Below are 13,928 nucleotides of genomic sequence, written 5' to 3'. Positions count from 1 at the left end.
AAAACAACTGTCGTGTGCATGAGGCCTAAGTAAGACTTTTAAACTGAAAAACGAGACTTTTTGAAATGTTGTTATTCCATTACATTTTCATACACTGTTTACTACGCAAACTTTGATGTAAATCAGGTAATTGTTGGAGTAAAACTCGTTCTGTTGAAAATTATTCAATGCTTTCCAAGTGCTTAATTCATTTAGGCATACTTATGCATAGCAAAATTTCATGACGTGTTACAACAATCCTGACTTCGGATTTGTAATCCACACACTCGATTTAGTATAGGACAAATGGTTTTTGCCCAGTAGCAGACGAAAATATTTTTTTTGTTGCCTGGTGTTATGAGCAATGAGTGGAGCCACAATCAGACTTATTGCAGCTCATTCTATAGATGCATACTAAAATAAAGAGCATAGATAGATAGATAATAAATAGATAAATAGATAGATAGATAGATAGATAGATAGATAGATATGGGATAGATAGATAGATAGATATGAGAGAGATAGATAGATAGATAGATAGATAGATAGATATGGGATAGATAATAGATAGATAGATAGATAATAGATAGATAGATAGATAGATAGATAGATAGATAGATAGATAGATATGAGATAGATAGATAGATAGATATGAGAGAGATAGATAGATAGATAGATATGGGATAGATAGATAGATAGATAGATAGATAATAGATAGATAATAGATAGATAGATAGATAGATAATAGATAGATAGATAATAAATAGATAAATGATAGATATATAGATAGATAAATGATAGATAGATAGATAGATAATAGATAGATAAAAGATAGATAGATAGATAAAAGATAGATAATAGATAGATAATAGATAGATAAATAATAGATAGATAGATAATAGATAGATAGATAATAGATAGATAGATAGATAATAGATAGATAATAGATAGATAAATAATAGATAGATAGATAGATAATAGATAGATAAATAGATAGATAGATAATAGATAGATAATAGATAGATAGATAGATAGATAATAGATAGATAATAGATAGATAATAGATAGATAGATAATAGATAGATAATAAATAGATAAATGATAGATATATAGATAGATAAATGATAGATAGATAGATAGATAATAGATAGATAAAAGATAGATAGATAATAGATAGATAGATAATAGATAGATAGATAGATAGATAATAGATAGATAATAGATAGATAAATAATAGATAGATAGATAGATAATAGATAGATAGATAATAGATAGATAATAGATAGATAGATAGATAGATAGATAATAGATAGATAATAGATAGATAATAGATAGATAGATAGATAGATAATAGATAGATAATAGATAGATAATAAATAGATAAATGATAGATATATAGATAGATAAATGATAGATAGATAGATAGATAATAGATAGATAAAAGATAGATAGATAATAGATAGATAGATAATAGATAGATAGATAGATAGATAATAGATAAATAGATAGATAGATAATAGATAGATAATAGATAGATAGATAGATAATAGATAGATAGATAATAGATAGATAGATAGATAATAGATAGATAGATAGATAAATAATAGATAGATAATAGATAGATAGATAGATAGATAGATAATAGATAGATAATAGATAGATAATAGATAGATAGATAATAGAGAGATAGATAAAAGATAGATAGATAATAGATAGATAATAGATAGATAATAGATAGATAGATAATAGATAGAATAACTGCTTGTAGAGGAGAATATCTCCATCGTACAAGGTTGTGTGCAGGCACCATAGGGTAACACATATGGAGACGACATTTATTAAGCCCTTTACGCTACTATTGTGGCATAAAAAAAGTCACACATTATGGTGCACGTCATACATGCACCATCATTCGCGACTTTTTAGGCGTCTTGACACTTTTCCGAAGTGGTGAGGGAAAGGGGTGGGGCTTAGCAGATGGGCGGAGATTCACACCACTGATTGCATTTACTATAACTTTCGCTAGAAAGTGGCAGAAATCGGATACATTGTTGAGCATTGATCTCCAGGAACAAAGAATCTGACATGGATGAACATCAACATTTAAATTGTCTGAATTCTTCCCGGTTTTTCCACTGGGTACGGAATTTAACGTGAGAATGGTTTTCCCAGGCCGCTATTTCTTCGAATCTATATATGGTATCAACCTTATTGATCCAATGGTCTATGGGTGGGATATGAGAGGATAGCCAGTTTCGAGGTATTAAGAGGCGAGCTGCTATCAACAGCTTTTTGAACAGAAAGGGGACTTCCGATTTAACATCTACCTGTTATATGTTCATGTACAGCTGCTTGTTACATATGCTGGGCAGTTTTTCTCTGTATTTCATTTGAATTTCCAATAAAGAAAAAAGAAAGCGGCAGAAATTATAGCTGAAAGCTGTACCTCGTGTAGACTTCAGTTTCTGGCACAGGCAGGGGGGAGATGCGCCTGATTTGTTAAGAACCATCTGCCTCTTAATAAATTAGGCGCATCTCACCCCAGTGCAGGGAGATCAAGACTGTTGTAAGGATGCCCTGGTCTTGATAAATGTCCCCCAAAGAGAGCCTACAGGACTTCGGGGGAGATTTATCAAAATTGGTTTAAAGAAAACCGGCTTAGTTTCCATAGCAACCAATCAGACGCCGGTGGAACCTGATTGGTTGCTATGGGCAACTAAGACAGTTTTCCTTACACCAGTTTTGAGAGATCTTCAGTTTTGTGTCCTTTTTACAGTCTTATTGTATAAGAATGCTGTGTACATGAGTCCATGGGCGGACTGGCCTTAGACCCTACAGGGAAATTTCCCACTGGGCCGATCCCAGGGGGCCGCCCAAACCCTCCTCTTAGCCGCCAGCCAGGTACATAAAGATCTAATGGTCTTCGCATTAATTAATGTAGGAATATCAGGCATTTTCCCAGCGGCCGCCCTTCTGGATTCAACTGTATTGCCATTGTCAGGACGATGATACAAGTTTCATACTGTGGCGCATGTGGAAGTATATTGTGCTGCACTGCGGTATTTGGTTCTGCTGAGGCAGTATATTGTGCTGCACTGTGGTATTTGGTTCTGCTGAGGCAGTATATTGTACTGCACTGTGGTATTTGGTTCTGCTGAGGCAGTATATTGTGCTGCACTGTGGTATTTGGTTCTGCTGGGGCTTTACATTGTGCTGCACTGTGGTACTTGTTTCTGCTGAGGCAGTATATTGTGCTGCACTGTGGTATTTGGTTCTGCTAGGGCAGAACATTGTGCTGCACTGTGGTATTTGGTTCTGCTGAGGCAGTATATTGTGTTGCACCGTGGTATTTGGTTCTGCTAGGGTAGTATATTGTGCTGCACTGTGGTATTTGGTTCTGCTGAGGCAGTATATTGTACTGCACTGTGGTATTTGGTTCTGCTAGGGCAGTATATTGTGCTGCACTGTGGTATTTGGTTCTGCTAAGGCAGTATATTGTGCTGCACTGTGGTATTTGGTTCTGCTTAGGTAGTATATTGTGCTGCACTGTGGTATTTGGTTCTGCTAGGGCAGTACATTGTGCTGCACTGTGGTACTTGTTTCTGCTGAGGCAGTATATTGTGCTGCACTGTGGTATTTGGTTCTGCTAGGGCAGTACATTGTGCTGCACTGTGGTATTTAGTTCTGCTAAGGCAGTATATTGTACTGCACTATGGTATTTGGTTCTGCTGAGGCAGTATATTGTGCTGCACTGTGGTATTTGGTTCTGCTAGGGCAGTACATTGTGCTGCACTGTGGTACTTGTTTCTGCTGAGGCAGTATATTGTGCTGCACTGTGGTACTTGGTTCTGCTAGGGCAGTACATTGTGCTGCACTGTGGTATTTGGTTCTGCTAGGGCAGTACATTGTGCTGCACTGTGGTATTTGGTTCTGCTGAGGCAGTATATTGTGTTGCACCGTGGTATTTGGTTCTGCTGAGGCAGTATATTGTGCTGCACTGTGGTATTTGGTTCTGTTGAGGCAGTATATTGTGCTGCACTGTGGTATTTGGTTCTGCTGGGGCAGTATATTGTGCTGGATTGTAGTATTTGGTTCTGCTGGGGAAGTATATTGTGCTGCACTTTGGTATTTGGTTCTGCTGGGGCAGTATATTGTGCTAAACTGTGGTATTTGGTTCTGCTAGGGCAGTATATTGTGCTGCACTGTGGCATTTGTTTCTGCTGGGGCAGTATATTGTGCTGCACTTTGGTATTTGGTTCTGCTGGGGCAGTATATTGTGCTGCACTTTGGTATTTGGTTCTGCTGGGGCAGTATATTGTGCTGCACTGTGGTATTTGGTTCTGCTGAGGCAGTATATTGTATTGCACTGTGGTACTTGGTTATGCTGGGGCAGTATATTGTATTGCACTGTGGTATTTGCTTCTGCTGGGGCAGTATATTGTGCTGCACTGTGGTATTTGTTTCTGCTGGGGCAGTATATTGTGCTGCACTGTGGTATTTGCTTCTGCTGGGGCAGTATATTGTGCTGCACTGTGGTACTTGGTTCTGCTAGGGCAGTATATTGTGCTGCACTGTGGTACTTGGTTCTGCTAGGGAAGTATATTGTGCTGCACTGTGGTACTTGGTTCTGCTAGGGCAGTATATTGTGCTGCACTGTGGTATTTGCTTCTGCTGGGGCAGTATATTGTGCTGCACTGTGGTACTTGGTTCTGCTAGGGCAGTATATTGTGCTGCACTGTGGTACTTGGTTCTGCTAGGGCAGTATATTGTGCTGCACTGTGGTATTTGGTTCTGCTGGGGCTTTACATTGTGCTGCACTGTGGTACTTGTTTCTGCTGAGGCAGTATATTGTGCTGCACTGTGGTATTTGGTTCTGCTAGGGCAGTACATTGTGCTGCACTGTGGTATTTGGTTCTGCTGAGGCAGTATATTGTGTTGCACCGTGGTATTTGGTTCTGCTAGGGTAGTATATTGTGCTGCACTGTGGTATTTGGTTCTGCTGAGGCAGTATATTGTACTGCACTGTGGTATTTGGTTCTGCTAGGGCAGTATATTGTGCTGCACTGTGGTATTTGGTTCTGCTAAGGCAGTATATTGTGCTGCACTGTGGTATTTGGTTCTGCTGAGGTAGTATATTGTGCTGCACTGTGGTATTTGGTTCTGCTAAGGCAGTATATTGTGCTGCACTGTGGTATTTGGTTCTGCTGAGGTATTATATTGTGCTGCACTGTGGTACTTGTTTCTGCTGAGGCAGTATATTGTGCTGCACTGTGGTATTTGGTTCTGCTAGGGCAGTACATTGTGCTGCACTGTGGTATTTAGTTCTGCTAAGGCAGTATATTGTACTGCACTATGGTATTTGGTTCTGCTGAGGCAGTATATTGTGCTGCACTGTGGTATTTGGTTCTGCTAGGGCAGTACATTGTGCTGCACTGTGGTACTTGTTTCTGCTGAGGCAGTATATTGTGCTGCACTGTGGTACTTGGTTCTGCTAGGGCAGTACATTGTGCTGCACTGTGGTACTTGTTTCTGCTGAGGCAGTATATTGTGCTGCACTGTGGTACTTGTTTCTGCTGAGGCAGTACATTGTGCTGCACTGTGGTATTTGGTTCTGCTAGGGCAGTACATTGTGCTGCACTGTGGTATTTGGTTCTGCTGAGGCAGTATATTGTGTTGCACCGTGGTATTTGGTTCTGCTGAGGCAGTATATTGTGCTGCACTGTGGTATTTGGTTCTGTTGAGGCAGTATATTGTGCTGCACTGTGGTATTTGGTTCTGCTGGGGCAGTATATTGTGCTGGATTGTAGTATTTGGTTCTGCTGGGGAAGTATATTGTGCTGCACTTTGGTATTTGGTTCTGCTGGGGCAGTATATTGTGCTAAACTGTGGTATTTGGTTCTGCTAGGGCAGTATATTGTGCTGCACTGTGGCATTTGTTTCTGCTGGGGCAGTATATTGTGCTGCACTTTGGTATTTGGTTCTGCTGGGGCAGTATATTGTGCTGCACTTTGGTATTTGGTTCTGCTGGGGCAGTATATTGTGCTGCACTGTGGTATTTGGTTCTGCTGAGGCAGTATATTGTATTGCACTGTGGTACTTGGTTATGCTGGGGCAGTATATTGTATTGCACTGTGGTATTTGCTTCTGCTGGGGCAGTATATTGTGCTGCACTGTGGTATTTGTTTCTGCTGGGGCAGTATATTGTGCTGCACTGTGGTATTTGCTTCTGCTGGGGCAGTATATTGTGCTGCACTGTGGTATTGCTGGCCGTGTCTACTTTTGTTGTCCCGCCTTCTATAAATTTGGACTCGCCTACAACATGAGGCTACTTTAGAAAATTTTCCCAGGACCACTTTAAGTTCCCCGATGGCCCCTGCATGAGTCCTTTAATTGATTTTCAAGACATTTTAAAAAACAGGCATGATAGTATCAGCCTTGTGCCATACACAAACTAGACCAATTACATTGAACCAACTAGAAACTATACCAGTCACATGAACTGTAGAGCATGCTGGGAGTTGTAGTTGTGCAACAGCCGGGGTACCACAAGTCGTAGACCACTGCCTCCACTTTCTAACCTGTGCTAAGAAATGGAGGCAGATTCATCCTTTCATACGGGGCAGACAAGGGCTTCAGTATGTTTTGGCTCTTGTGAACAAATTAATTTTGCAACATCCTTAAAGGGTTAAATGCAATAAGGACGTTGTATAAAGCAGATCTACGCCATAGGGAAAATGGTCAAAACCCAGAGAAATGTCTATTAAAGCACACACATATTATAAAGGATAAGGGACACAGAATGAGTCATTTGAGAGGCAGCTGACTAATGGCAAGTCCTTGCTTACAGGATGTTCTGCCAGGTGTGAACTTTAGCCAATGGCTTTCATGTTCACATGCAGTGACCTACTCATATTTAAACATGGTAAGTAACTGGGTAAAGTTCACACCTTGCTAGGAAAGTTGTAAATTGCTAAGGTACACAACGTGGCTTGAACTGCTATTTTCCTCTTGTTTTCAATGTAAATATGAAAATTGTCTTTATTGCCTTGCGGGGTTACATATGTAAGGGTAGCCTGCTAGGAGTATTAGGCTTTTATTAGTTTGTAGTGCTCAGAAAACCACAATAATCTCTCCTTGCCAAAGTTAATTTTCAAGCTTGCTGAAAAAAAAAGTGACAGGCGGGGAAGGGAGGAAGCACAGAACTCTGCCTGACCCTACCTGATGGACTCAGCAAACAAAAGTGACTCTATTACTTTCAGGGCTTAGTATTCTAGCGACTGCTGCCCGCCCTGACATAGTGGCCACTCCTTTGTACTTAGCAGAAGGATTCACCTTTTCAGTCCAGTCTAAGGCTACTTTCACACTAGCGTTCGGGGCTCCGCTTGTGAGTTCCGTTTGAAGGCTCTCACAAGCGGCCCCAAACGGATCCGTCCAGCCCTAATGCATTCTGAGTGGATGCGGATCCGCTCAGAATGCATCAGTCTGGCTCCGTTTGTCCTCTGCTCCGCTCAGCAGGCGGACACCTGAACGCAGCTTGCAGCGTTCGGGTGTCCGCCTGGCCGTGTGGAGGCAAACGGATCCGTCCAGGCTTACAATGTAAGTCAATGAGGACGGATCCGTTTGAAGTTGACACAATATGGCTCAATTTTCAAACGGATCCGTCCCCCATTGACTTTCAATGTAAAGTCAAAACGGATCCGTTTGCATTATCATGAACAAAAAAAAAAAAAAAAAAAATTTTTTTATTTTTTTTGTTCATGGTAATGCAAACGGATCCGTTCTGAACGGATCTAAACGTTTGCATATAGGTGCGGATCCGTCTGTGCAGATACCAGACAGATCCGACCTAAACGCAGGTGTGAAAGTAGCCTGACTTGTAATGCAAATATTATTCCAGCTTTTTTTTTCTCCTGAAAGGCTATTAACAGGAACCAGAAGTAAAATGCTCAGTGTAAAGTATTCATAGTGATGACAAAATTAATGAGATGATTATCAACACTTATATGATTTTAGTGATAAAAATGTAAAACATACAGAGTTACAGACCTACTATTACCCATATGGAAAATGTTACTTGTGACTGGTGATCACAGCAGCATGGGCAGGTGACACATAGCCATAATACAGTGCACTTTACAGGGGTTGTCCAGGTTCAGGGCTCAACCCTTTACCATGTATGAGAGGAGCATCAGAGCATTTCCTTTTCTTCTGATACTCCCTTTGCCTTGCGCTGCATCACGCAGGGCAAGATACCCACCTCTAAAACTGCCCCGGTGACATCACCGGGTTCCGTGCTAGGCGGAAGTCTTCACCTAGCATACTCATGTTAAGCCCAGTACATCACCAGCTCACAATAAACAGACCTTGTCCTGTGCAATACACAATACATCGCAAGGCAAGGGGAGCATCGGAGCAAGGAAATGCTCCGATGCTCCTCTCATACATGGTAAAGGAGGGAAATGGAGAATATATCCGGGTTCAACCCTGAACCCAGACAACCCCTTTAACCCCTTTTAACAGCCACATGTGTTGAGCTGATATTGTGACTGTGTGATACCATCCTTAGGGCTCATGCACACGAACGTGTGCCAGTCGTGCCAGTATTGCATCCCACAAACAGTGGGTCCGCAATGTACGGGCATGCGGACCAATTCACTTGAATAGGTCTGCAATCTGGAAGATACGGAGTGGAGACATGGAGCGGATAGCCACTGAAGCACTAAAAAGTGCTTCCGTGGCATTTCGGTCCGTTCCTCCGCACCGCAAAAAAATAGAGCAAGTTCTATTTTTTTGCGGTGCAGACGGATCGCGGACCCATTCAAGTTGAATGGGTCTGTATCCCTCAGCACAGGCCACACAGACGGTGCCCTTGCACGGCACGGGCGGCACATGTTCGTGTGCATGAGCCATTAGGCTGGAAACACACATGTACTTTTTGATTGAGACCTTTTTCACATGGTGCGGGCCGCATACCGTGGTTCCGCAATACACGGGTCACCACCCATGTGCATTCCGCATCACGGATGCGGACCCATTTACTTTAATGGGTCCGAAAATCCGGAGATGCGGTGCGGAACTAAACGGGAGCCTGGAACGGAACCCCACGGAAGCACTAAGGAGTGCTTCTGTGGTGTTCCGTTCCGTGCTTCCGTTCAGCAAAAAGATAGAACTTGTTCTATCTTTTTGCAGAACGGATGGATCGCGGACCCCATTCAAGTGTCCAACTGGATCTAAGAGTAATGCTGCAGCCTTCTCGCACCTTTGCCTAGGCCACGTGACATCATGTTCATCAGTCACGTGGTCTAGGTGCAGCTCAGCTCCATTGAAGTGAATGGGGCTGAGCTACGATACCAAGCACAGCCGCTATACAATGTACGGTACTGGTGAGCTGCGAGAAGGCCGCGGCACCACTGCCTTTTGCAGGTCCTTCAAGAAGAACAAAGAAGAGGATCCCGGCTGCGCGATCAAGTGGATGAGGTGAGTTATGTTTTTATTATTTTTTAACCCTCAAGTGACATTTCACTTTGCATTCTGTATTCAGAATGCTATTATTTTCTATTACAACCGTATTATAATGGTAATAATAATGTAAATGGGGACCCGGGTTGCTCATCCCTCGTCTTGTTAGCAACCGTGCGTGAAAATCACATCGCATCCGCACTTGCTTGCGGATGCTATGCGATTTTCCCGCAGCCCCATTCATTTCTATGGGGCCTGCGTTGCGTGAAAAACGCAGAATATAGAACATGCTGCGATTTTCACGCAACGCACAAGTGATGCGTGAAAAACATCGCTCAAGTACACAGCCCCTTTGAAATGAATGGGTCCAGATTCAGTGCTTGTGCTATGCGTTCACCTCACACATTGCACCCGCGCGGAAAACTCGCCCGTGTGAAAGGGGCCTTAGAGTCTCAACTGCATCTGATTGCCATGTAAGGATGTTGTTGAAGGGTTTGTCTAGCTCAGACAAAGACCTCATGCACACGACCATTCCGTTTTTTGCGGTCTGCAAATTACAGATCCGCAAAACACGGAAGCCGCCCCACGTGTGCCTTTCGCAATTTGCGGAACGGAACAGGCGGCCCATTGTAGAGATGCCTATTCTTGTCCGCAAAACGGACAAGAATAGGACATGTTATATTTTTTGGGCGGGGCCACATAACGGAGCAACGGATGCGGACAGCACACGGAGTGCTGTCCGCATCTTTTGCGGTCCCCTTGAAGTGAATGGGTCCGCACCCGAGCCGCAAAAACTGCGGCTCGGATGCGGACCAGAACAACGGCCGTGTGCATGAAGGCAAACTCGTTTAGATGGGAGATACGAGGTCAGTGATCCTATACAGGAGTACCTGCCACCTCTACTGATATGTCTGTTTTAGTAAATAATCATTTCCACAGTCCTGGAGAATCTTTTCTTACAGCTCTGTGTTGTGCTGTTCCTATATTATTCCTACTAGAAGTTTACGAATGTTTCCAGTTGGGACTGTGTTTCTGCCCAGTCTGACCTTGCTGTCCAGTCCATGTTGAGGGTCCTAGACTCTGCAGGGATGCCTTCAATTAGTACCATCTATTTATCGACAAATGTTTAATAGGAATTAGAGGGACTGCACAACCCAGAATAGTTACTAAAACATTCAGGAGAGGTGAGAGGTCTTTTTTAAAGTGCAATAACGTAAGTCATCATCCAGCCTGAAATGGCTGCTAAAATACAATGTGAAGAGCAAATGTAGGGAAGAGACATGTCGGACCCATTAATGAGTGAGGTCTGTCTGATATAGACAATACCTGCTTATATTGTTTGTCCATCTGAAGCCCGGCAGTCTCTTTGATAAACTGATTAGGGATTGTTGGGGGGTGCAGTGCAAAAGTCCCCTCCCCCACATTGGGTCACCAAGCGTTGCTAGGACATATTGAAGGGGATTCTCTAAAGCTCACGCTTATATCATTACAGGTACCACGCACAGTGGCCTAGTTATGGGGTGTAGACCAGTTTCCAGTTAAAGGCAGCACTCCAAGTGGTTACATTTGCTTATATATTCAATTATTCACCCAGCCAAGCGTGCGCCATGGCAAAATTATTGTCTTTAATCTCTGAAGCTTTTTATCAAGTAGACCTATGGGCACAACTGCCAATAGATGGTAATCACAACGAGCCCCCTACTCCATAGATAGTAATTAAAACGAGCCACCTACTCCTAAGATAGTAATCACAACCAGGGGTGCACCTAGCCTTTCTGCTGCCTGAGGTGAAAACTGAAACGTCGCCGCCCCCATTGCCAATTTCTTAACCTAACCCCTTTGCCACAATGAAAGCGCTCATTGCCCATGACCCTTCTGCTGCCCCCCTCTTGCTCCTTCCTGCTGCTGCCTGAAGCGATCGCCTCACCTGGCCTCATTGCTGGTGCACCCCTGGTTACAACTAGCCCCCTACTCCATAGATAGTAGTCACAACTAGTCCCCTACTCCATAGATAGTAGTCACAACTAGTCCCCTACTCCATAGACAGTAGTCACAACTAGCCCCCTACTCCATACATAGTAGTCACAACTAGTCCCCTACTCCATAGACAGTAGTCACAACTAGCCCCCTACTCCTTAGATAGTAGTCCCCTACTCCATAGATAGTAGTCACAACTAGTCCCCTACTCCATAGACAGTAGTCACAACTAGCCCCCTACTCCATAGATAGTAGTCACAACTAGTCCCCTACTCCATAGATAGTAGTCACAAATAGTCCCCTACTCCATAGATAGTAGTCACAACTAGCCCCCTACTCCATAGATAGTAGTCACAACTACTCCTCTACTCCATAGATAGTAGTCACAACTAGCCCCCTACTTCATAGACAGTAGTTACAACTAGCCCCCTACTTCATAGACAGTAGTCACAACTAGTCCCCTACTCCATAGACAGTAGTCACAACTAGCCCCCTACTTCATAGACAGTAGTCGCAACGAGTCCCCTACTCCATAGATAGTAGTCACAACTACTCTTCTACTCCATAGATAGTAGTCACAACTAGCCCCCTACTCCATAGATAGTAGTCACAACTACTCCTCTACTCCATAGATAGTAGTCACAACTAGCCCCCTACTCCATAGATAGTAGTCACAACTACTCCTCTACTCCATAGATAGTAGTCACAACTAGCCCCCTACTTCATAGACAGTAGTCACAACTAGCCTCCTACTTCATAGACAGTAGTTACAACTAGCCCCCTACTTCAGAGATGCCCACGTATATGACATGATATGCTTCCATAATATATGAATCCTTTATGTTGCCTATACAAATAGTCTATCATGATGTCATCACATGTGGCACTGTTGTTACCCATGAGGTGGGGGATCTGGGTAAAGCCTTTGCACTGAGGTCCCAAAGCTCTCCTCTGTATGGTATAAACCTGTTTTATCACCATACCTAACTACCGGCTGCCACATTAGAAGGCTCCAACATTTGGGCTGTACCTGAAATGGCCATAAAGCTACTGGACCTTGCAGTCTAAGTATCTAGTATACAGCCATTAATGAATCCACGGTCTGGGAGCTGAACCCAGGGCCCAGGATACTTGACAATATCCTGAAAAGAAGCACTGCTGTATAATGCATTGCAATAACGGTTACCCTTCAACTGGGGATAATTAAGTTCCTTTTACAGTTTCCTTTCTATTATACAGAGGCTCACAAGCAATTAAATCTCCCAGCAGATAAGGGATGAGATGTTCCTATCTGAGTCCCCATCAGAGTAGCAGAAAGGGGTTTATCTCAGGTGTCTAACCTGCACTTATCAGGAGGAAGGCCTCATTTCCAGAGGTCAGCATTGTAACTGGAGACTCCGTTCTGGCATTGATTGGTTTAGAGCAGTAGTTTGCTCGTTCCTTTCCTTTGTAAACAACTGAAGAAGAACCCATGTCTTTTTCCACACCAGTGAGTCTGGGCACTTGTCTTCTTCTCTGTACATCCCAATATTACATTCATTATTACACCAGAGAGGCCTCCAAGCATCCCCCAACCACCCCCGACTCCTTCCTTACAAACCCAGCAAACAAAAACCATTTTGTATTTTAGGGGAAGAGTCAACATTAGACTGAAGAGCCAAAGAATGACCTTACCCACTGACACCAGGCCAGAGTCTGGCACCCAGGTGTCACATTCTCGGCCCTGCTTGTTCCTCGCACTGGAATCCCCTTGATACTCTTAGCAATAAGATGCCCAAATACTCATCTAGTGACAGGCGTCCTGGTGATATGTGGTTGACCTTTTTACCTTGAATGCAGCCAAATCCTTTATGCTTTTTACGCATTTGTAATTGAAGATGGATGGATGGGAAATATTTCATAGCACGTGTACAGGAGTCACTGGCATTTAATGGGATTACTACCATTTATATAATTTTTAACAGAAATCAGCAAATAATATATCTGATGATAATTTGTGCACTGACGCTTTAACAAAAAAGGGAAAAATAATATCTTACAAGGCGTACATTAATAATTTACTATGAATGAAATATTATAGGTTGTGAGGTCAGTGATTCTATCTATCTATTATCTATCTATCTATCTATCTATCTATCTATTATCTATTATCTATCTATTATCTATCTATCTATCTATCCCATATCTATCTATCTATCTATCTATCTCTCTCATATCTATCTATCTATCTATTATCTATCTATCTATCTATCTATCTATCTATCTATCTATCTCATATCTATCTATCTCTCTCTCTCATATCTATCTATCTATCTATCTATCTCATATCTATCTATCTATCTATCTATCATCTATCTATCTATCTATCTATCTCATATCTATCCATCTATCTATCTATCTATCTATCTATCTATCTATCTATTATCTATCCCATATCTATCTATCTATCTATCTATCTATCTCTCTCATATCTATCTATCTATCTATCTATCTATCTATCTATCCCATATCTA

This window comes from Bufo bufo, chromosome 4 (assembly GCF_905171765.1).
Source record: "Bufo bufo chromosome 4, aBufBuf1.1, whole genome shotgun sequence".
Taxonomy (NCBI): Eukaryota; Metazoa; Chordata; class Amphibia; order Anura; family Bufonidae; genus Bufo; species Bufo bufo.
Note: the sequence above shows the minus strand (reverse complement) of the source record.